This window comes from Dromaius novaehollandiae, chromosome 12 (assembly GCF_036370855.1).
Source record: "Dromaius novaehollandiae isolate bDroNov1 chromosome 12, bDroNov1.hap1, whole genome shotgun sequence".
Taxonomy (NCBI): domain Eukaryota; kingdom Metazoa; phylum Chordata; class Aves; order Casuariiformes; family Dromaiidae; genus Dromaius; species Dromaius novaehollandiae.
In genome coordinates, this window is record NC_088109.1 from 3416336 (window position 1) to 3441294 (window position 24959).

General features: G+C 40.7%; 1 long non-coding RNA gene across 1 annotated transcript in view; it reads left to right on the forward strand.

Annotated features, from left to right (window-relative positions):
* The first annotated feature begins 5160 nt into the window (after positions 1 to 5160).
* Positions 5161 to 24959, forward strand: part of LOC135329581 (uncharacterized) — a 29492-nt gene continuing 9693 nt past the window's right edge. Inside the window, exon 1 of the long non-coding RNA XR_010391141.1 lies at positions 5161 to 5673. This is a non-coding gene — a long non-coding RNA (uncharacterized LOC135329581). The remainder of the gene's footprint in view (positions 5674 to 24959) is intronic.

The window sequence follows — 24959 nt, forward strand, 5'->3', positions numbered from 1 at the left end:
TGAAACTCTGAGAACTGAAAGCTAAAGCAAATTACAGTGAAGTTCAGGAACATTTTAAGCAAACAGAAGCCATAATTCATGGAACGCTCGTGTCAGGCTGGCTGTGTCACAGGCTGCGATATCTTGCTGTACGGCATTTTCTGTGTGGAAGTTACTCTAAATTCCTTGTATGGTTATAACTCCATAAGTTTGTTAGATTGTATGAATTAATAGAAGTATAAGGGTTATTATATTTGTACAGTGTCCATATGTGGAAGTGAAAATGAGATTAAAGAGAGTGAAACTACTGCATTTTGATTAAAATTACAAGTTTCCCATTTAGAGAACTGTTAGATACTCATGATGTACCTTTTCACTCTATGATATTCTTTTATGTCTGTTTTCATGTAATTTTCCTATGCCTTCATTAGTCATTTTTTAGGATTTAACTTATTTTTGGTACTAGGATGTTTGCATTATTTTAATTCTTGTTTTGTTTTTAGCTGTCACTTCGGGTGACTGACAATGCTGCATGTTTGTGTTTTTGACTTATCAACCTGGCAGTTTTAGGTAAGTGATCTGAAAATGATGTGTACTTAGCAATTTTAAGATGAGTTTCATTTTTAGTGTCTTCACTTGGACAGCCAAAAAAATCACTAACTTAGGAAATCTGGGCCTAAATTTCTTAGGTGATATTTGCCGTTCTGTATCTAAATTTGAAGTGATTATCACTAAGCAAACATTTTAGAAGCTTATTGTAGGAAACTCATAGAAAACTGTCATGTTAAATAATATATTCTGATATTTTTTTTCTTTTTTTTTTTTTAAATACCTTTTAAGAATTTGAAAAAGCTTAAAGACCCAATATTCACCCCTCTGCAGTGGAACTAATACAACGTTATTATATTAAAGAGATGCCATGGTAACTGTAAGTAGCTAAGACAGTGTAAAGCTTTCTAATGGTGACTGCTGTATGTAGACTTTTTGGTTTGTCATAGTATGAATAGCTAATGCAAAGTTTGTTCAGTGGTCTCATTTCCTACCTGTGACAGATGTGGTGACAAAGTATTGCACCACCTTGACCACTGCTCCCAGCCCAAAGTTAGTGACCAGGATTGGTCTTGGGAGCACTTTGCTTCTCGTGCTAAATCTTATAGCATCCTTCTGGCATCCCTGCAGCAGCCCGAACAGTCGTGTGGTACAGTTAATGTGGTGCCTGTCTTAATGACATTTAACACCTGGAGCCACCAGGGGAGACTGCACCTTGTGACCAACTAGCTGAGCAAAAATCAGGAATGTCCTTGTCATAGGAAACCCTGTCATTTGAATCTGTAAGTAAAGCAAAACAAGAGTAAGTGGGAACACGTACAGTTTTTCCGTGAAAATGGGCTAAAACATACCAATCTCCCATGCTAGGAAATTTGAGCAGTACAATGGATCCCTTCATCCATAATTTCACAGAAAACTTGTCTGTGTCTCTTCAAGTTTCAACAAGGATTTTTTTAAATGCCAGAATAGGAAGTGAGATCTCATTCCCAAGGTGTCATTTTGACATGCCAATACAGATCATTTACTTGTATGCTGAAATATTATCATGAGTTAAAATGAAGCTTCTTGCCAAAATGTGCAGAAGACCTTATGAGGCATTACCCTTGTTATCTGCCTGCAGAGTTAAAATTCAGCTGTGAGTAGTAGGAGTGCTATTGTTAAGGCAAGTTAGTGCTGCTTTCCTCAAACAGAAATCATCACTCTTAGAGCGGGCTTTTGAAATGCTTCAGGAATGAGAGGAATAAACCTGGCCACCTCAGAACTCTTTTAGATTATTGGGAAACTCATCCAGTGGCTAAGACTTGGGTAGGAACCGCGTAAGTGTGAGCAGAGCTCAGCTCAGAACAACCGTCTGTCATTCTCTCCTGCGGTTAGGAAGATGCAAAAAAGGAAGCATGATGAGAAGAAACAGATAAATTGGAAGGAAAGGAAAAAATAAATCAATAGTAGGGGGAAAAAATTAACAATGTGATTACTTAGATTGAAAGCTAGATCAGCTGACATGCACAGAATTGATGGAAGAAAGCAGTAGCAGATAGTTTTCCAGGAACCATGCTGTATTGACAGGAGGGTGATTAAGACAGTCACAAAGCGTTTAATTAGGTAAACTCTAACAGCGTTATGGAGTAGGTGAATGCATGGATCGGTTCGCCTATTTCTGGATTATCTAGATTTTGGATTTATAACAACTCTGTCAGGAGATAGCAAAATTGCCTGCCCACGAGGATTAGTAAGTGAAAAAACCCAGCAAATTCAGTTGAAACAGAACAGAGTGATTATGTAGGAAGAATTCACATCCCTTAAAAATACTCTGGATTAAAATATTGGTTTTGATTCTCATTATTAATGCATGTTGTTTTTACCTCAGATTTCTTTCTGATGTTAAAATGAAACATCAGATTCATTCCTAGGGTAACTTTGTTCAAGTCAATGAAACAAGTAGAGGTTTTTGTCACGCAAGCGTAAACCTGAAATACCTCATGTGAGGAGAAAAGCTTGGCTCTGAAAGCAACACAAGGCATTAATTTGGTCTGTGTTATAGGGGGAAATATGGAAAAGTTAACTAAAAAAGTTTGACACATTCAAAATGCATCTTCTAATATGTATTTTTCTGTGAATTTGTTTCTCTGAATTTGTTGTGTCCTGTCTTCTAGTAAATTTGTTAACTAAATTATGTGTTTAAATTTAAACTGGAAATTCGGGCCAACGTTTGGATTCCCTACAATTATTCATTTGTAAGGCTGTGAATGCTTATTAATGGCTCTCGGTTTTAGAACGAGTGTTTCTGCTTCCAAAGTGCCGCACATGACTAATTTATTTTTCTGCTTATTGAAAAGCAGCAGATTGTCAAGAAGCCAAATCTGCATTGAATTAAAACCGTGTTGCTTTGCTTCCATAGAAGTGTTGGTACTTGGCTATTTTAAAAAGCAGTCACTTTCCAAGTGAGCATTACTTCATTGAAATTTCAAAGTGGAGGAATCATAAGGTGACGGTAAATGCAACATAAAATTTCTGTCATGGCACATCGTAGAGAAACCTTACATTCGCATAGTTTGGCTGATATTATACACTTTCCAGGCAAAAAAAATACAATTTTTTTGCAGCAGAACACTTTGTCATAAAAAACCCAAAGTCTGGTTAATCTTAGAGAAATATGAAGCCATATCTAATATCTGCTTTGTTTTATTTGGTTTCTGTCCAGGTTATCATAAAGTAGCATTGTTTATCTGGTTGTACCTACGGTCCTGAATTTGTTCCTGTGTTGTGCTATATACCTCTGCTTTTAAGATTCAATTCAATTTCAGGTGTTTTGCAGCCTTTTCAGGCTCCTGTCAAATCTTCAGTCTACAGAGAAAGATTAAAACTTCTAGATAATGGTTTTTGCATTAAACTAGTGGGTCCTAATAATAAATATTTTGGGTGGGTGTTACTCAAAACTACCTATTAGGTCACACCACTGCTGGACTGGTTTCTGTGCAGTAGAGCTGTAGGATTGAAGTGAATTTAAGGCTGCAAGGACCTACCTGGTAACTAAGTGCTCGTACCAGTGCAACCTGTAGTTTTCAATACAACTCTTTGTGGTGTAGCAAGTACATTAATCATTTTGCATAGTGTGAGGAATAAAGGGTTTCTCAGACGCAGTGCAACTGTTGAAGAAAAGGATATAATAAGGATCATTTAAGCTTCATAATTTTAGTGAAACAAAACAGAACTGTCCTGCTGCTGGTTTTTGGGGCGTGTGTGATAGGTTACTTTATATAGTGTCACCAGCTATGCTAGGAATTGCAGCTGTGGAAGTGATGAATTAAGCAATAAAGAACAAGTCTCTGTATATGACATTTCAATTTCGGATAGCTGTGGAAAATAATGTGGAGGCTGTACACAAATGCATCAATTTTGCTTGCATGCCTGTGCGGCAACTTATTTCACACTGACACTGGTATATGAAGTCTCTGGAACAGCCTGTGTAGTACACCAACCCCAAAAGTGATGCTTTGTTCTCTTAACTCGTCTAGAAGATCTTATATACCTGAGACTGAGCAATTATTGTGACCAGAAACTCGAGGTAAGGGAAAGCCGACAGGGTGGCTCTTGTTTGACTGGCACAGCTTCAGATGTGGAAAGAGGCATGTGTTTATGGAGCCCGAGTATTTACTTTGGAGGTTTCTTAGGTGTTAGAGAGTTTGTCACTGCAATAATTGCCACAGCACATGCTCTACATAGGTCTTAAAGTAAACTTGCCAGCAATTTGATACATAGCCAAAGCAAATAAAACCAATGAAAAAAACACCCCCTCTCCTTATTCACCCTGCCCAAAGTAGTTAAAGAGCTTCAACCCCCCCCCCCCCAAAAAAAAAAAAACCCACTAAAACAGAGGTCTATTAAAAAGAAAAATCAGTTGGGAAAGGAACTTTATTTTAAGAGAAGTGGTGGAGAGCTGTTAAGTGGTGACGCGACTGTGACACGTTCCTTGTGGAAATCGCCTAGGTACCAGGTCTGTGAGTTAATGGGACTTTGAGCCTAATCAATAAAAACAGCTTTGGACAAGACTTTCTGTTGCTGTCACCTTCTACATTGCTCTATGGGCATTAGTGATGGCAATCTAGGAAGAGCAGCATTGCTTAGAGCTCCTTTGGCAAGACCTCGCTAGCAGTGGTGGTCATGGGGGTGCTACCTGCTCTTCCACTCTCCAGCCCTTGCCACTGCTTCCTGGAAATACTTGCCTAAACACCCGGGTAGAGGTTGGATTTGAGCCTCTTTCTAGGTAAACATGCAGCTTCGACACTGCAGAACAGTGTTCTCGTGACCTTGTCTCTCAGGTGATAAAATTAATGGTGGGAAAATGTACCTTTGTTCAGGAAGAGTTTTTCCTCCTATACGCTGTGAACCATCTGTAAACACTATTCCTTAGCAAAAGGATGTGTAAGACTGATAAATAATGCGTTCCTCAAATTTGTGGACAGCTTTGAATTTGATTTGCTATGAAAGGAGCTTATGGCAGATAAATAATGTTATTTTTATATTTATATATATATATATATTTTTTTTAAAAAAAAAACCTTTTATATATATATATATATATATATATATATATATATATAAATAAAAATTTTTTTTTTCCCCTAGATGCATGTAAAGACTAAATTTCTGTCCTGGAAATAACATTCCAACCAGAGTTGGACAAAGTGCAAATGATGTGGAGAAGAATTTCAAGTTATAGATAAGTACACTTCAGAAAACATTAAAATATGAAATACAAACCACTTCCTTACTCCCCTCTGTCCCTGCAATATATCTGGCTTGCCCAAAAAGCGCTTGCTCTCCGTCCCTGTGCGTTGCTGGGACACTGAGTTTTGAATGTTTTTCCAGATCTGGCCTGTGGCCTTGCGACATTGCCAACATGCTGCTACCAACTGCTTGAGCATCTACTTGAGCATCCGGACTTCAGTGGGCTGCAACGCTGCATGCTCCTGCCTATCACTTTCATCAGGCTCTCTGGATAAACACCGTTGCTGTGCTGGGTCGTTGCTCCATTTCAGAGTTTGAGAAAGAGTTCCCTGCCTCCTCCTGTGCAAGGCTACAGAGTTGTGGCCGTGAAAGCCACGTTGCGGCGCTTTGAAATGCTGCTAGAATTTTGTAAAGCAGGTAAGATTTTTATAATGCTGTACGAGATCCTATTCATGCTGCAGAAAAGCCTTCTATTGGCAGCAGTTGTCAGTAATGGGTATCGCTTCTTGTTGATACCTCAAAGCATATGGTGCTTAAAAAAACCTGTTACGATATTCAAGACAAGTCAATTTGCACAGTTATGGAGAGTCTGTGTTACAACTTAAAGTCCCTTTATCCACCCGATCAAGTATGACAACCATGTATTTTAAAAAATATAACCTGTGGCAACACTGGATGCCAAGGAGTGTTTAAAAACAAGCTAGTTCTCTTTGGACATGACCTATTTTCCTAGTCTACACCTATTTTCCTGGGGGGGCGGGGAAAAGCAAACTCTTTTTAGACAAAGCCTGAAATGACCAAATCAAATGAAAAAACTTGGAAGGCAAGGAGGTAGTTTTTGTTTCACTTTTGTATGAGCTTCTTCCTTTGTTTTCCAGTTTTGCCTTTTATTATCCATCAACACTGCCTTCGTGAAAATGTGAGGAGCAGTAAAATCTTATCAGTAACATCAGAGTGAAGGAAGTACGCTGCAGTGTCTGCACACTGCAGCTAGCACCAGCCACCACGTCCATCACTCTTGTAACTGAATAAAAACTGAATAAAAATCCTGCTGTCATTCCCCAGTGCTGCTAAAAATGTTGATAGTATTTTACCTATTTTACCTTAGAGCTAACTGATCATTAGTGTCCTGTATCTAGTTTTATAACATAAGCACACAGTACAATTTAATCACAGTGTGTTTTGCAGTAAGAGGAAAATCATTATGAACACCCTTTGGTATTTATAACCTTAGTCACAGGTTGTTCTGATACTCAGAGAAATGCAGTATGTGATGCTCAGTGGTGACAGAAACTACAACAGGCACATCCGTATGTGTTTCAGTGTATTCTGTAGTGTTACAAGAGCACTTTGTTTTGAAGCTGACATTCAGAAATGCATGCAGAATAACAACAATAGACAAGGTATATTAATTTCTTGTGACCCGCAGTCCTTTTAGGAGGAGAAATTTGGCCATGAAATATTTAATTCATAATATGTGAATACACAAATTATTTCAACAGAATACACAAATCAGTCGATTAATCATGTTAGTCTAATTTATCCTTATAGCTCAGCTCTCTCTGGATGCTGGTAAGTCACTAACTTCTATCACTGCCTGCTCTTGGCAGCAAGAGAACTGTCTGCTTGGGAAAAAAGTCGGCTGCAATTCTTTCTATTTCCTTCTGTTTACCTTGCATTATATATTATTGTCATCTGTCTTCTCTAGATGGGCCAACGGAGTGTAACCTTGGGTGCTCTTGTTTGCCATACGTTTCCCTTACAGAGTGCTTGTGTGGGCGCCCATGACTGTTAATGCAATGGGCTAGAGGTGTAAACCTGCTGCATATCCTTTTCCGCTCATTGTAATGTAACTAGTCATGCTGGCATTTAAGAACAGTAGATTAAGCTTTCTCTACCAGCCCGACGAAATGTCAGAGGCATGGATGTTACTAGGTTACCTGCCTTTCCTCTAATTTTGTGGTATCTGTGCTGAGTTGTCCTTATGGACTGAATGTATGATAGGAAGACTGTGTGACATCTTTTTGGCATGTACCGACAGATGTCATTGGCAATATTTGAATAAAGCATGTAGTTGTCTTAATAGCTTGACAGTGACTTCAGCGAACAGGTGCCCGTGCATGTACATGGTATCTCTGAGAGCAGGATTCCTAGTCTGGAAAGCGGAAACACTGCTCTGTGTGTATACTGAAGATTTGTTACTGCTCTGCTATCAATTTTAAGGATATGGCTTTGGTAAAGTACTGATTAAAATCATGTCAGTGGCCATTTTGAGGCAGGTGAGATTTTGCCATCAGTAAAATCCAATCCATGTATTTGTCTCTGTCTGAGGGACTGCTATGAAACCTACAGGATCTTCTCAGTGGTCTTCATAGCTGGCACCTCGGCCTAGTGTAGGGAGAATGGGCATTTTGCAACCCCTACTGAAAGACAGAGTAACTTTCCCAGCTGGGATGCAGCTATATACCTCCACTGGTCTTCCCACAGATGGGATTTTTCCTCTCTCGAAGGTCAAATAATGCCACCAAAGAGGAGAAATTCAAACACTGATGTTTCCAGCCTGGACAGAGCATGCTCAGCCCAGGGTTATGCTTGGTGCAGAGAAAGTGTGCACCAGCCTTCGCTGCAGTCATTGCTGGGAAGAGAGAAAGACTGGCAGGGCTGAATTTGCAGGTCACAGAACCAGTTGCCCATATTTTTCTGCTCTCAACAATCCCTCACCTTAGGCAGTGGGAATTTTTTCCTGAGACTGAAGCCAATTCTGCCCAGCAGATTCTTGTGTTCACTACTAAACATCCCAGAGATGTACCCAGGTTAGATTCTGATGCAAATCTGAGAAACCTGAATATCCAAGGGCAGTTTTTCAAACCTATTATTCAATTGTTGTGACTGAATTCACACTGACCTGGCAGATAACAAAAATATTTGTCAAAACCTGAATTACACAACCAGATTTGGGGAGAATTTGCCATGAGTTCAATTGCACTTCACACCTACTATAATAGGATGCTTGTGAAGGTTTCCAGGAAGCTAATTCTTCAGAGAAGCACTTTAGGGTTTTCGCCACATATCCATACTTAAAGCATTAAAAAATAATTTAAAAAAACCTCCAAACTTCTATTCTGCTGCAGGATTGATACTTAGAAACATGCTTTTCTGAGTCTGTATTTTGCTAAATTCTGGAAAATAAAAATGTTTGGCATATTAGTTTGAAGGGCAACATCTCTCTAAGCCAAATTTTCTCCATAAGAGAAGTTTTCTGGTGTTTTTTGCTTTGGGCTGGACAAGGGGTATGGCTGTAGCATTCTGCTGTGGTGGAAGTCACCTGTCAGTCGTAGCCACGGGGGACCACGGGGGAGGCAGTAAAACTAAACAAGTGAGAGCATGATGTCCTGGAACCTCAGCAAAAGACCGACATCAGGTTTGAGCGGGAAATGCAAGAAGTCAAGTCTTGGTTAAAGTAAGCCAGTATCCCCCCACCACGCTTTGGACAGTCTTCCCTGTTTGCGTAGGTTTTTTATTAAGTGCATCTCATACGCTGTGGAATTGGTGTTAGAGGAGAGAATATGCTGCTGGCGAATTTCTGGTTCCAAATGTTTATGCATTTTCTCAGCATTCATGGTTTCCCTGGTGACTGCTCCCATATATACAAAATTTGACAAATAATTGCAGTTTGAAGGGCATGCTTAATGGAGGTCCATAAAAATGATTCACTGGCAACTGTAAACTGAACTATTACACTAAAGGATAAAAAGCTTCCTTAATGAGCTGTACAAGACAGTTATTGATGTATTTATGAAAACATTCCCAAGTACATGCAACCAGGGGAATTCAAAGATAAATATTTAAAGATTGGCTGAACACTTCTCACATGTAACAAAACTCTAGTTCCAGTGTAAGGCAGTAAATTTATAACATATGTTTTTATGTGACTTGTAACAAATGAGAATCAAAACTCTCATTAAAACCAGATATTTTTCTGTGTAATTGCATGTATTTGTAGTCAAATGAAGCAATAAGGCTTGGAGAAAATCGGCAGAGAAAGTTCATAATGTTAATAAGGTAACACTTTTTTTTTTAACTCAATTTATTAAAGTTATGTCACAGAGCTGTATTTTAAAGGATGAAATCTAACTACAGTACAGATTTTGATTGTTTCTTTTAATCCTATCAGTGTACTCAATTAGGTTATTCAAGTGTGATCTTTAAGTATTCACGTTGTGATTCATAACCTTGTTCTTCACACCCCAGAGAGAAAAATTGGTCTATTGTTATGAATCTGATTAATATATGGATCAATGCATGCCCTTGTAATTTTTATTTATACACAGGCACTTTTAGTTTGGATAAATGATTGTCTCATTGTGTTATTTGCTCTTTGTAGGCATATGTGTTAATCTGTGAACAGAACTGCAGAAGCATTTTAAATATTCAAGATGGACATTTGATTTGGCATTACCTTGTCAGTTGAGATTACTTTTATTCTTGAATGGTTTAATGATCGATAAGTTTTAAACAATTGGGTTTTTTTAGGATTACAGCTGCTGGGTCATGTGCCTTCTCCTGTCATAAAGAATGAAGATCTGGCTCATGCTATTAAATCAGCTTTCGAGCTTTTCTTAGTTGTACCAATTTCTTAGATTTATTGATTTATTGCACCACATTTTGCCAGGGCCATAGACTGAGGCTGGACTAGTGGACTTTTTTTTTTTTTTTTTTTTTTTTTTTTTTTTTTTAATAAAAAAGACAGTGTGGTGGAAAAGGGGGTGAATGAGGCAAATGGGTGCAAGTCAGCCAGTCTGTGCAAAACATCAACAACAGGCTTCATGAAAGGTGGAGTGCTGCTCATGGATCGAGCTATTGCCAACAAGGGCTAAAGATAAGAGTAGAAGAGTTTCAGTCACAGGGGATCTATTCTGCAGTGTCAAGAAGGGTTGGGGTGAAGGTGAATTTTGGCCCAGATGATGATGCTGGCCATATTTTCAGTTAGAGCAACGTGGAGTATTATCATTTAGCTAGAAACATTCATTAACTTCACAGATGTCAAGGAAGCAGCCGATAGCCTCCATTGTGGCTTGTGAATCTTTAGAAGTGGAGTATGTGGTTTGGATTTTAGGCTTCTTCTGACTTCCTGCTGGGATACTAGGGTTTGGTTTTGATCTTTTTTCCTTGCCATTATTTTATTGCTATAAATTTTACCTCTCTGACGTGTCACTATGTCATTTCAGTTGCTCTGTTAAGATGCAGTTGTTCTAGTTTAGTTGCTTTAGTAATGTTTTTACAATGAAAGATGATCTAACTATTAAGGATTGTTTCAGTGGAGAATTATTAGGGTTAGTTGCTTTGTGGGAATGCAAGGAAGGGAGAGTAGGAACAGGACTAGCACAGATTTTTGGTAGTTATGGAACCGCAGTTATGCTTATGTATGAATTCTCACGCCTTGGGTAAATTCTCAGTTTAGCTGTGTATCTCACGCACCTCGCTCTTAGTATGGAACAACCTGTGTGAATTGTATCTTAAATCTCTCTCATATCCAGTTGTCAGTGGTTATGAGAAAAAACAAATGTCTAAACCCATCGATCACAGACAGATTTTTCAAGCAGGTTTCCTGAGGCTAGTATAACAATTTACAAAAACAGTTAATATTTTTACACCAATAACAATGTCACGTCCTTCGCAAATAGATTTTGTTATGCGATTTAGAGCTCACGTAAAGCCTAACTTTGGTAAAATCCTTTTGGCTGTTATGAAAATATTTATGTACTCCGGGTCTGTATTTGATTTCTTGGTACTTAGGTACAATGAACTATTTGAAGATTTTGATTCAAATAGGGCTAGGGGTTGTGTGCTCCAATTTTGAGAGCCTTGACTCTTTCTCTGTTTCGAAGACACATTTGCACTAATAAACCCCCAGTCAGTCTCTTTGCTTGGCTGAGATGCCTCTTGCCGTAAGCTGATGGAGGTGCCTTGGCTTATCTCTATCCGAAGAGTCGAACTGTTGTGCGTGCGGGGTAGCTTGCTGGGACACGTCCGTATGTGCGAAGGGAGGAAGTTCTGCGTGATTCTCTGAGGCGGTCACACCATGTTACATCCTCTGTATTTGCTGCTTCGCATGTTGCCTTTGCAGCCTTGTTACTGTTGGTGCACAGAGGGCTGTGCTCCTCAGCTGCCTAGATAATCTCAGCCCCGTTTCTGTATTGTTTTCAGAAAATAAAGTGGGTAATATAATTTTGTGCAATTTTAGTGGTTCCAGGCACATTGTAGCTCACAAATTATCCTGTCAAGAGAAACTTGCGTTGCTCTGCAGCTACTCAACCTGTCGCAGAGACAGTTATGTAGGCCTCTCCAAGGTAAACCTTGCTCCTGGTTTGCAGGCTGGGACCATGTAATGCTCACATGAGCAGAGGGAGCCCCGTCGGAGCCAAGGCCGCAAGGTGCGGATGCTCCTGAATTCCTGAATCTGTGCTTGGACCAGTCCTGTCACTGGGCAGCCCTTGCACAGGTGCGTTTGAGCTGAGGGTACAAAACAGATTTACGGGTGCCTAAATTACCCAGGGCAGCTGTTCTCTTCAGTGAGACTGCACAAAGACTGTAGTTCGATTTCATCTTGCCTCTGGAAGAGTAGTTACCTTGGCAACTATCGTATTGCATGAGATTTTGGTTGCTAGTAACGCACGCAGTAGCTAAATCTGACACGTGGTATGTAATACTCGGTACATCTCCTGAGATGGCAAGCGCGTGATGGCTTGAGCCTTTATGCTTTTTGCAATGTAATGGGGAGGAATTCATGCCAATAGCAACACTGGATTCAAATTTTAAGTGCATCAGTGTGCCATCTAAAACAGAGGGCTGTACAGTATTAAACGTGTTATTTGCTGGAGGAGTTCAATGAGAGCGAATATAAGTAAAACCTTGCTTACCACCCTTCACATCTTTAGTTTAAGATGCCTTATTAAACTTTATTAGTAGAATAATAAAACTGTGTAGCTCCTGGAGAATCTTCTTAAATTTTCGATAGCGGGATTAGGATTAGCTCAAGTTGCTGGCTTTAGTAAAGACCTCACATAAATAGAAGAGTACATGTACACTGTGAGAGTTTTCAAAACACTCTTAATACTCACTTGAGTGAGCAGTAATACCTAGCACGTTGCCTTTTTTCCCCCCTTCTCTGCAGTCCAGGGCAGCTCTAACTCCCAGGAGCATGAATGGTGTTGTAAGGTAAGGACGGACTTGATGAGTGTTGACAGCGTTTCCAGAGCTACGCCAGCCTGACCTGCTCTGCAAGCACTGTGTTGAGAGTGTGCGCTCCTTACTGCTGCAGCTCGTTCGGTATGGCCGCAGAGCTGAGAATAGCAAAGCACCCTTACTGAGGGTGTCAGGACTCGTAATTCCTCTTCTGTTTTTGTGGCGACTCTATAAAACATCAGCAGGGCTTGCTGTTAACAGAGCTGATCAATCAGACCTGTGTAGGAGAATCATTAGAAAGATCAATTCCACAATGAAGATAAAAGAGTTTTTCTGAAGTAGACTTTTTTTGGCAGCAGCAGAAACTGCAAAATCGGTGTGTTTCTAAGTCATTTCTGAAGTACAAGAATTTGGATAGTGGCGTTGCAGTGAATTCCAAGTGTTTCATGGTACCAACTACCAGCAGCAGTCACCTAATGCTATTAATCATCATAACTACACGGTAGGGACTTCGGAGACCAATGTCAAAGCTTTTTCTTTCTTTATACATTTTGTACTTTTTATATTCTAATTATTTTATTAGTCTTCCTAGCACATTACTTTGAATTCTGAGTATTCTACATGCATTTCTACCACATTTGAAATTTGTTTTCAATATAGTAATCGATAGTTTCAGTGTTTTCAGCTGTTCCTGGAGTGGATGGATTGCAGAGAGAAGTCAGTGTCTTAAATAGCCAGATTCAAATTTAGTTCAACTCCAGTGAGCTCAGTGAAGCTAGGCAATGACTACATTTTGCCAAGTAATTTGGAAACTTGAACAAAAATATCAGATGTTTGGAGTAGAGAAAGCATGGAAAGTTGGAGCTAGGAGATGGTGTTCTTGACCTGCTTTCTTTGCTGAAGATGTCAGGGGCAGTTTTGCCTGTGTAAGGAATGTTGATGGCTGATGAGGATAGAAGCAAGCAATGCTGATAAGAGGTTTTTTTTGGGGGGGGGTAAGTTCTTTTAAAAAGAAAAAAAAATTAGAGACAGTAGCAACTTGTGGCCACCTGCTGATGTGCCTATCTGTCTTGTCCTGGCTCAACTTGCCCTTACCCCATCCTGTCTTGATTTGGTTAAGCCCTAGCAAAGATTTCCCATGCTGCAGCTAAAATGTGAGCTAGTGGCTGTAGTGCTGGGAGTGTGTGTGTGAGGCAGTGACTAATCGTTGTCCAGCAGATACACTCATCGACATAGTAAAATGCTGATGATAAAGTCACAAAGTACCTCTTGTGTTCCCGTGTGTGGTTTTATAGCCTAGAGTCTTGAGGAACCACCATGACAAGTCCATAGGAGAAGTGAAGGGCAATGAAATTTTAGACCATCTTAAAGCAAGGACCTATTCCCAGGCCTCCAGGCTAAGATTCGCTGGTGGCCAATGAGCAGTATGTGTCATGAATATGCTGTGTGGTTGCTGTGTGCATGTACAGAGACCCAAGGACCTGCATCATCTTCAAAGCATCTCTGATGTCTCTTATGGCAGGGGGTTTTTTGGTGGATGTTATCATGCTGGCCGGTATTTGGTTCTGTTAAAGCATGTGCCAGATGACGGAGCCTAAATGTGCACAGGTATGCGGTTTGTGAGATTGTGCTGAATTCTCCTGCTGTTCTGAGGTTTTCAAGGCAATGTCCTTTCCGTGGCCCCGGGGCAGCACGCTCAGTGATGGGAACCAGTCCCTGGAAAACCTGAGTTTAAGTCATAGCAAAATTTGGAGCTTTGTCTTCAAAGCACTGTGGTGCTTTGAGTGCTGAAGAGGATCATAAATGCTATATTGACTGAGGGACCAGATGTAGGATGGACTCTGTTTTTTGTAGGTGGTAAAAGCTGCCTGGATTTATCATGTAGCTCGAAGTATTGAGCAAGTCTGAGCTCAGACTCATTGGTCAGGGAGTTCAGAGCTGGAGTTTTGGATTCTGGCCCTTCCTCAGTTTCTTGCCATTGTTTGAATTTTGACAAGATGAATGAAAATTCCCTCTGCGTTCCTCCTCTCCTAGTTGCGTTTCAATTTTCTAGTCATAGCTTTTTGCCTTTCTAAAACAAATGTGATTGATCAGGTGTTGATGAGTGCAGGAACTTTTATTTGGTTTCAAAACATTTCAAGCCTGATTCTCATGTCACCAATTTTACACTTTATAGGAATAGTTTTGATGAGATCAGAATCAGGTCATTTGAGTTGACTTGAATGCTTAGGCCTTACTTCTGGAAACGAAAATGAGCTGAATAGAAAGAGCTGATCATTTTCTGTGGAAAACACTGGGAACTCTGTGCAAAGTCTAGGGTAGATGGAAGAGTAGTGTCTTTAGGATATAGATGTTTAAAACCACTTTACTAGTGTAAAAAGGAAGTCTGATTATTTTAGAGGAACTGACAGAAAACCTCGTATATACCACAGCAAAATGACGTTTATCTATTTAGTATGTTTTAGATTTGAAATACATTGAGGAGTCTCATGACTTTCTATATCTGTGAGATGTAGAAAGATTATTACTATTTCAAACTGAGAACTGAGGTTTTTTTCAAGGAGAGCAATAGCTCTAGTGGTGTCCTAGGGGTTTCCCTGTTCTGGTGAGCCATGTGCAGTAGAGGGTAGGTTTCTTGTAGTATGAATGCATCTATTTGTTCTTAACAAAAAATTTGTTGTCGCATAGCAATGGACAGGCACCTCGTTATTGACTATAAATATGGGTGAAACTGCTGAGGCTGAAGTCTAATTTTCTGCTCTGTGCAACCCCAGCTGTTCAGTTCTGGGGCTCTTGTTTGGGTCTACCACAGAGAGGACTTTAGCCATGAAGTCACTGCTCTCCCAAAGGCTGGGATATATGCACCTCCTGGTTTTTAGCATTGCATGGTTTCTTTCACAGATTCAATTCAGTCCTTGGATGGGTATTTGGGTGGTGTTTCATATGCATTTTGCTCAGCTCTGTGGAGTGTGAGAGACTGGCCAGCTTCACACTGCAAAATAGTTCTTGAGAAGGGGAAAAAATCAGATTTTTCCATCCTCTAACACCAGTTTACTGGGAGTCGTCAGTAAGTTCTTCTGTTTTGCCCAGCTCTACAAATAACTGTATGAAGTTGTTAGCCTGAACATGCTAAAATAAAATACATTTTACTCTTCTAACACTTAATACTTTATTCCTGCTAAAGAACAGACTGTCTCCCAGGAACTTTGTTCGGTTTTCCAGCTGTCTGAAGGAGGGTCTTCGTGCCCAAAGAGTCTTTTCAGGTATATCAGTTTTATCAGAGGAGGTCTCTCTCCTTTCAAACTTCTCTTATTCCTAAAATATCAGGCTATAAATGCTCCTGCTACATCATGTTGTGCACAAACATTTGCATCTGTGTTTGTGCTGGCAGACTGGAGAGGGTGATATCTTTTGCTGTGAATTTGTGAAAATGTCGCGAAGGCATCGTGGGGGATGATGGCATGCACTCAGTTATACAGAGCATCCTGCAGAATTCCTGCAAAGAGAAATAAAAGAACAAAACCGACAGCAAGAAATCCAGCAATAAAGCTGTGTGAAGGATTTGCTGAGTAGAGTGGGATTTTATTCCTATAAACTGAAAAACAATGGCAAACAATGTTTGTTGCTATATTAATAGGTTTTTGTTTCTTTTTTAGGAATAGCAAGGTGCTACAACTCTTAAACCACCACATTCTTAAGCTTGTCATGCTTTTGCTGTACTGAACTTTGCTGTAAGACTTTGCTCATGTTTTATTTGTGCACTATCCTTTCCAATAAATACACTAGACAATGAAACGGATAGAGGTGTTGGGGCAGTAGTGATGAGAAGGTATGGAGTCTTTCAGTGAGGAGAAATGACATGGTGAATCTTGTGTCTTTTCTGACTACTGGCTGGGCAAGTGCTCTCGACACTTGAAATTCTTGTGCAGAGACGTGTAATCTGCTAGCAATTGTCTAGTTTCTTCAGTTTAAACTTGTATGATGTTGTATAGGTTTCTAGGGACTTTTAGCAAATAGTTCATCCTTAACTAGGGTATGAAAGCTAACAATTTGCCCTTCGCTCTGCAAAGGAGTGTGAACCCTGCCATGCAGGCACAGACCTCTTTTCTGATGAATGTATTTAACCTCATTTTCCCTGCTTCAGTATTTAAAAAAGATTAACTCCACTCTTGTTGCCTTTATGTGAACAATGTTGAAACATTTGATGGAATCTGGTTTTCTCTGTGGGGATAAATGAAGTTAAGCTGTCATATTTTTCATGATGTAAGATTGTTATTAATGATGGGAGGCTGACCAAAGCTTCCCAGCCATGTTGTCCTCTTCTGTATGTTTTGTTTTCTAGACTAAGCTCAATATGTATAATAAATTTTCACTAAAGGAAATTTTCCAACAGCCACATAAGTTGTTGATGCTGTAATGCCTGGCTGTTTTACTTTTTACACACAAACAGAAATCTGGCAAGTGAAGTGGAATTCATTAGATCATCTAATATTCAAATGGAGCACGATTCAAGCAAAACAATTGCAGAAATGTAGCTCAGTAAGACTTGCTTCTCTTGGAGCAATGATTTTGGATTCAGCTTTAGAGCCCACTCTAAATAACCAGACAGCTACCAGTAATATCTTTTCATTTTAAAAAGCTGCATTATTTATTCATTTTATTATTTACTTTTATTAGCTCTTCTGATAGCTTTCTTAGCGTATTTTGTACTGACATATTTAACTGTATTTCAGTTCTGTTTTTAAGGTTACTATTATCTTTGTAACTGCGATCTTCAGTGTTGAAGCTTTCAGCCATGATACTATATTCAGAGCTGGTAATGTCATCTAGGGAGGTTGACTGAGAGTTCCCACTCTGCATCCTGTTTTCCAGTATGTATCAACAGTAGTCTATTTTATGGACTTCTTGTTGGCTCTCACCTGGCATATTACTACTGCTACTTAGAGAGATCCCACTTGAACCAATGTCAGCTAAGGCAATGTCAGCGGAGTGCCTTGGTTTAGAAAGTGAGCTGCAAGCTGAAGCTTCCCTTGTCATCACGTGCAGACTGTCTCATTCTTGTCTACTTTTGTCTGAAATTCTTAATTGTTTTTGCTGGATTGCAGCATGTGGAAATGGCCAGGGAATAATTCTTCAGCTCTGTTTAAACCCGTCGCATGCTATTGATGGACTTTTTGCTGCTGGACCAAAGGCATCTGAGTGATAGTTCGTTGTAGGATACCTTCTACAGAGTCTGTCAGGAGAGTTTTGGAAAGCAATTAGATAGTGTTGTGCATTAGTAACCTAACGACCCTTTCCCCTCAGGGTCGTTTCTTCATGTCTGACATGGCTTGGCAATACTAGGAAAGTATTTGACAGGTCAATACAGTTGTGTAACAGAAGTTTTTTCTAGTTGCATTTCACCTGATGACTGTTTTAATCACAAAAGCAATCACAACGGCTAGAAATTACAGGAAGCCTCAGAGGAGAGTTGAATTAATAAACGAAGGAAAGTGAGTGTGGAACGGAGCTTTTCATAGTGGTAGGGGCCATTTCAGCCCCCCCGGGACAGCTGCGTGGAGGGGACAGTGCTGCGGCGGCTGTTGTGCTGGGTGTGCAGAAACACCCCTCTGCGGGGACAGGAGCAGATCTCGTCTGCGAACAGGCAAGGAACACGGAGCCTGACTCATTTACTCACATGTCACCCTGTGACCCTTTTAATCCTGAAGTGCTGTGGGGACTCCCTCATCATATATATTAATTGTCTTCACCAGTCATTGATATACAATAGAGAGAGAGAGCAATAAGGAAAGATTTGTCTGCCAGAAAAATATATAGGGACTTCAGACAGACAACTGGGATAATTTTCACTTTGGCACAAGCATAACTCCTAAACAAGCACTTTATTAAGTCAGAAATACCTGAGCATGCATGCTTAGTGTGTGCCTTCTATGTGTCCTTCTGACAGGCGCCTGAATGCTCAAATAGCATGAAAAATGAATGCAAGGCTAGAGCAAGAGTAGCCATTCGCATCATTAACATTTCTTTCTCTCTTCACTTACCCTATTCACAACTGGCAGTGATTTTCTATTTTGCACTTTTGCTTTAAGAATGACATTTAAAACAGCAAGTGGCTGTTGCAGGGAGACTTTTTTCTTTCAAGTTTATACTTGCACTCTATTTTTTTTACACTATACTTTACTTTTTTCTTCTCAAGTTTATACTTGCACTATGAAAGTAGGAGGTAGTCTAATGTAAATGATGGCTTTTGGACTTGGCCCTAAGCACACAGCAACATAGGCTATTTTGCTCTTGTTCCAGTAGTCACCACATCTATTATAGCCCTTTATTTTTCCACACTAAATTTCTTGTAGCTTTCATTTTTTGGTAGGACTGTTTCTGCATGTCAGTGGAAGAGCACTGATAATTCTGTCCAAATCATCAGCGTTTTTAGTGTGGATAGGGAAAGAGCCACTTTTAATAAATTGTAACCAAGGTTTTTATAAATGGTTGTTGGAAAAACAGTACATTGAGATGTTACTGTGATTACCTGAGGCCCTGATCCTGCAAGACTGCGTGGGTACATTGCTTCATGGAGATATCATTTTAGTTAACGGGACTTGTCTTGTTGTGTGAATTTAAGAGCACAACAGTTTTCCCAAATCAGGATCTGTATTTTTATTTGCTACACTTTGATACTTTTGTTTATTCATTAGAGATGTTAATATCAGCAGAGGGAATTTTGTGTCCCTCATGTTCTTAATCCTGCACTGGGCATGCTGTGGGGGTTTGCTCTCCCCTTTGGAGAGGTGGGAGCTCGGGATGCTCGGAAGTGATACTGCAGCCAGGGTGTATGCACAAGGTGCCTCTCTCTGGAGGTGAAGTATTCCGGCATGCATAACGCTGTGGGGATGTCAGAAAATCAGGATGTTTGAATAGTCATTGTGGGCTTTCATTTGGGTCTATAACTCTCTGTTCTGGAGACTAGTGACTTCTAAGTCAAATTTTTAACATAGAGGCAGCAGGCGCTTCTGCCTTAGCCGGATCACGCCAGCAGCAGTGCCGAAGCTGCTGACTAGTGCATGACGTGGCTGCCGCCAAGATTGTTCTGCTCATTTGCGGGGGTTGGGGATGGCTCAAAACAGCACATGTTGCACATTAGTGCCCAGAGGCAATTGCTGTTTGCATCGTGACAGTGTCAGTTATCACCTACAACACTCCTGCAAGGTGTAAAATGGCACTGACAAAGATGCAATTATTTGGCCATTTGCTTCCTTCCTCCTCTGATAATGTCGGCTTCTGAGCTGTTTCTGTAGCAAGGCTTGTAAGGCCGTTGTGGCTCACAACTAGTGCGTCGAGAGCTACAGCTTCTCCCTCCTGAGTGTCCGCGCGTGGGGAAATGTGCTGGTTAAAGAAAAGCTCCCACCACTTGGTGACCTTGAGATGAAGCAACATTTTAATTGTGCTAGAGAAGCCAAATAGATCATTGCAATGGAGTAGCCAAATTGTGGTTTGACAGGGAGGGAGGGAGTGTGCACAAGGGAGGAAGTTTTAGCATCTGCAGTTATTTTGCTTCCAGACTGTTATATTTGAGTCACAGATAAATTGCTAAGCAGGCCCTGGCTGCCAGATTCAACACTGTGCTGAAGAGTTTGCAGACAACTGCTGCTCTGAGGCTGAAGGCCAACCGTTGCCCGTGCTCTTCTGATGGAAGAGGAGAGAGAAATACTGGCATCGCTCAGTGTTGTGTCAGCTCAGAGGCACGTGAGGATCATTTGCTCTCCAGGGAGCAGTGGAGGTGGGAGGTCGCAACATTGAATTCAATCCTTAGGTCTACAAGACAGCTTGAGTTTTAAGAGCTGTGTCAGAGAGGCTGTAAATGAGCTAACGCTGCTGCCGCTGGCTCTCCTTGCTGCGTTGCTGGCTGTTGGCTATGTTTTATGTACAAATGCTTTTCTGTTTTTGAAGCCGGCCTTTACACCAGCGCAGTTGCTGACAGTTGTCCCTCTGAACTCCCACAAGCGCTGTGAACGGGTGCCGCTTTGGCACTGCCCCCGAGGGAGCCGGGAGCCAGCAGGCATAGCCCGGCCGTCCCCGCCGCCTGCCCGCGGGAACGCTGGCACGGCATGCGGATTAAACGGATGTGCCGGCTGCTGCTTGCTCTGAGTTGAAAGGCTTTTTCTCTCTCACGACAGTAATCTGGCACCGCTTGATGACTAAATTTGCTTTGGGGAGACAGAAAGAGGAGAAGAAAAAAAAAAAAAGGAAAAAACTGGCAAACCTTATTTCTTGATTAGTTTGTGATTTAGAGCATGTACTAACAGTGTATTTAATAGAAAATCTGGAACAAGACTAAATTCATTAAATACCCAAATGTTTCCTTACCATCAGTGAAGATTTTTTTTCTCCCCAGAGTGCATCCCATCTTGCCTCTAAGGAGAGCTGGTATAACTTTTTCTATGGTTTTCCATTGGAAAATACTACTTTACAGAAGCATAACTTTTCTTCATGAATCTGTCCATTTCAGGAAATGGTCAACTTAAGAAAAAATGGAAGTGTCGGAGGATGAAGGTGAAATACTGTGTTTGATCATTTTCAGAATAGCAGGTTTGGAGAATTTATTCCAAGACAAATTTATTCCCTACATTTATGTTCTTAGGTAGTCTAAGGGAGTAGAAATCAAAACAAATTTCCTGAAACAAATTTTTAGTGTAATGGAAAATGTTCATATTCTTTTGAATTGTAACAAAAAAGGGGAAAAAATCCCACAACATTTAAAATTTGCAGAATATCCTGTGAAATGTCAGGTTCTTGCATAGTTATTACTACTTACATGGATGAGTTTTCCAAAGGTGTTTTTTTTCTCACCCAATAAGAAACAGATTTCAGGTTCGTTCTTCAACCTTCTGGCTTCTGTGCCAGAATGAGGGCGCATATAAAGCAAATGCCAGGGATTGGCACGCTAATCTTAAACAGGAATTTTTTTCTGGATTTAGTGAGATAAGCTATCTGTTGATTGACTGTGATCAGCCAAGTTGTACTACTGTAATTTATATCTGCAATTCTGCTCCACAAAAAAGTGTCAATTGAATGAATCATGCAACAAAATGTTGCTTATTGATAGTGGTGCACTTAAAGTTGCGAGGTAAGTTTTTATCCTTCTCAATGCTGAGGGCTGGAAACCTAATTAAAATGCATTATAACATCAACTTACATGTTCCTACAGCTCTTCCTCCCTCTGAATGTAGGTAACTGGCTGGAGAAGCTATCATGGTTCTTGTTAAAATGGAAAATAGCCAAATGCTACGAGAACCTTAGTGAAAGAAACTTGAGAATAGTCCTCTGTAGCATACCCTCTTACTGACCTCAGGTAGGCTTGTGATGCTGAGCCAGCGAAGCAGCCACTCTAATAGAAGAACCAGACGTTAACAGTTTATAAAGCCAAAATGATGGAGTGAGGCCTGCAGCTTGCTCCTGGCCATCAGCACTTGCAGTAGGGTTACCTTCACCTACACCCTGCGATAACCTGCAGCTGTGCTCATTCTGCCAGATTTACCTAGACAACGAATTTACTCTGAACAATGGCAAAGCTTGGGCTATAATGGAGTTAATGTTCAGGGTTGGACTGTTTCATTCAGATTTCTAGATGGGTCAGCCAGAGCACAAACGTTTGATGGAAGGGAGGTGTTGGACTAAATGAAATGGCACAGGAGCACGTTCTCCAGCCTTGTTCCTCAAAGTGGTGCCAAAGGCTAGTCAGAGGAATTGACTGTCTAGGCACTATCATTGGCTTGCTGGGGTGTCATGAAAGAGGAGGAGGTTACGACCACTGTGTTTGTAATTCTGGAACAATTAAAAAGTTCCTTGTTTACACCAGCTTCTAACAAGCTAACGTAGTCCTTTTCCCTCATCTGGCTGGGAAGTCAAGGCCGCATCATGGGAAAATCTTTGGTTTCATTAGCCAGCAAAACTCCCTGGTTAGACCCCGTGTTAGAGGATTAGGGAGAATAAAGCTTACTGGTAGCCCAGTAAAAGCTCCTCTTGGTGTTAAGTGCAGCAGCCTGCCTGCCTTCTGCCCTGCAGCAGCCCTGTCTCGGGTCTGCCTCGCAGCTGGTGTGCTGACCTGCCAGCTCCTGCGGATGTCAGAGTTTTCCGAAGGAGGGAGCAAACCCGAGTTTTCAGAAGACCTCTTTACAGAGGAAAACCATGCTCTCATGCCTGTGCCAGGTTTATTGTTCATAAACTGAGCAAGTTTATTTGAACAGTTGTCCTGGCTTGGTCAAAAGTGAGCTAGTAATGGGAAATACAGCTCTCCACACTGCAGGCAAAATTTAAGCTAGGTTAGGGTGAGTGTTGAGTGACTTACTGTACCTGCACAAGTGTTTAGGTCTGCTAATAGATCTCTAGATTTCTTCCTTAATTGTGTCTGCAAGGCAAGTCCCCAGATGCTGCAAGAAGTCTAGCTGTAAGAAAGAAATACGATATTTTATAAAATTAGAATATTATGTGTTAGCTTTCAAATCAACTTCTTAGGCGTAAGAGGCTCAGTTAAGTCCCAGATTTTTTTTTTTTGCTTCCTATATGCAATGAGAAAACTAATCTAAACTCTGTGAAAAGGATCATGATACATGCTCAGGTATTGTTATGGCGTATGACTATAAATACATATTTTGCTTAGGATTTTTCAGTTTTTAAGAACTTGGGAACTGGGGGAATTCTTAGGGAGTTCTTAAGAACTTAAGGAATTTGCTGAGTGTTGTGTTTATATATGAGATCAGGGTTACAAGCCAGGACACGTTTAATGTAGTTAAATTAGCTTACCAAACCTCAAAAAAAAGTTGACTTAAAGGAACAGGTGTAAATCTGAGACTTTTCATTTAAAATTGTTTTGTGATTTTGAGCTTTCAAACCAAAATCACTGAGGCTGAGTTTCGGCAGTCCAGGTGAAGTGAGAGTTAACAAAAAAATTCTATAGAAAAGCTGAGATTTAAGATACCTTTGCAGGGAAAAATGTAGTGTGTGTGTCCTTAGCCCTGTTTGCCAGAGAAAGTTGTTCTTACAAGTACCACCTGAGGGGGATAGAATACAGACACTTTGCAGACCGCGTGTGATCTGTGCATTCATTGCAAGAAGCACAGATACACATGCTGTGCTCCCTTACGCTGCAAGATTTCAGAGTGGGTATGGTCCTTCAGTGTGTTCTTTTTTTCCCTTGCTATTTTTGGTGCTCATTTGGTCATGCTGAACACTGTGAGCTCTTTGCCCCCCCCCAGGCTGCGTAGCCATTTGAAGGGTCTGCTTACAAAACCTTCAGACAAAGTCAGTATTTATTTTCTGTATTGTTTTGTGTTTCTTTTTCCATACAGTTATTGTTGCCTTAAAAAAACCAAAAAACAAAAGAACCCCATGCGCTTGGCATGTACAGTCTAATCTGCGCCCCTAATATCAATGGGGATGTGTGGACCTGTTCATGTACGCGATTCTGTTGAATACCTATGGTTTTAAAGAATAGGAGAGGAAATAGCAAATTACTGTGTGGTATATCAGATGCTTTAGTATCTGGGACATGTCATATTACCTTTTAAAAGTCACTCTTCCACCAGCACCCAAACCCCCCCCCCCCCCAAATACATAATTCATATGTTTACCATGTTGTGTGTTACAGAAACGTGGCGCAACCCGCATCACATCCCTAGCCCAATGGAGCTAGGTAAGTCAGGGAGGTCAGGGTAGGAAAAGGGAGTATTATCCCCGGTTTATAGATGGGTAACTGAGGAAAAGATTAAGCAACAAGCTTTATAGAAGTCTGTGGCAAGGCCAGGAATTATACATGGATTTGATTTCCAGGCCAAATCTTTGCCTACACAGACAGCTTTCTTCAAATAGATCTATGAGAATCAGGGAATTCAAGCAGGTCTCATTTTTTGATAGGTAATATTAGAAAATGAAGTCCTGTTTCTGACAGAAAGAGGTGGTCTTGGATCACAGTGGTAGCTGGATATATAGGTGGACTGTTTGCATTTTCCCTAACTGCCAGCATTGTGTTAACCTCACCCAGCAATATCATCTGTACGTTGGCATCTGTCCCCCAGAAAACGTTCTCCACCCCAATCTGAACATTGGCAGACTCGGGGTCCGGTGCGCTGCTAAGAGGAGAGGTCAGGGCATAGCGAGAGCTCCCTTGTGCTGGGGGAACTTTTCAAAAGTCCTCGAGAGCTGCTTGGGTTCTCCTTGAAACCAATGGTGCCTCTGGAAATCCCCTGCAAAGCGGGTTTCCCTTGGCGCTGTCGGCGTGCTTGATTTTCTTAACAGTCTCACTGATTCACAGGAAATAATCATAGGTTTTTGGTCTCTGTGGTCTTGGACCAGGCTGGAATTGAATGTTAGTGGCCTGCATGCAAGTTGCTTTTAGTGCTTTCTAATCTTTGGAGAACTTCTAAGGATAGAAATTCTAAACAATTAATATGAGACCTGGCAATTTATTCACAGAATCTGTTACTTAAGTTAGCCACTAGGCTAATTATCACTGTTTTGACTGT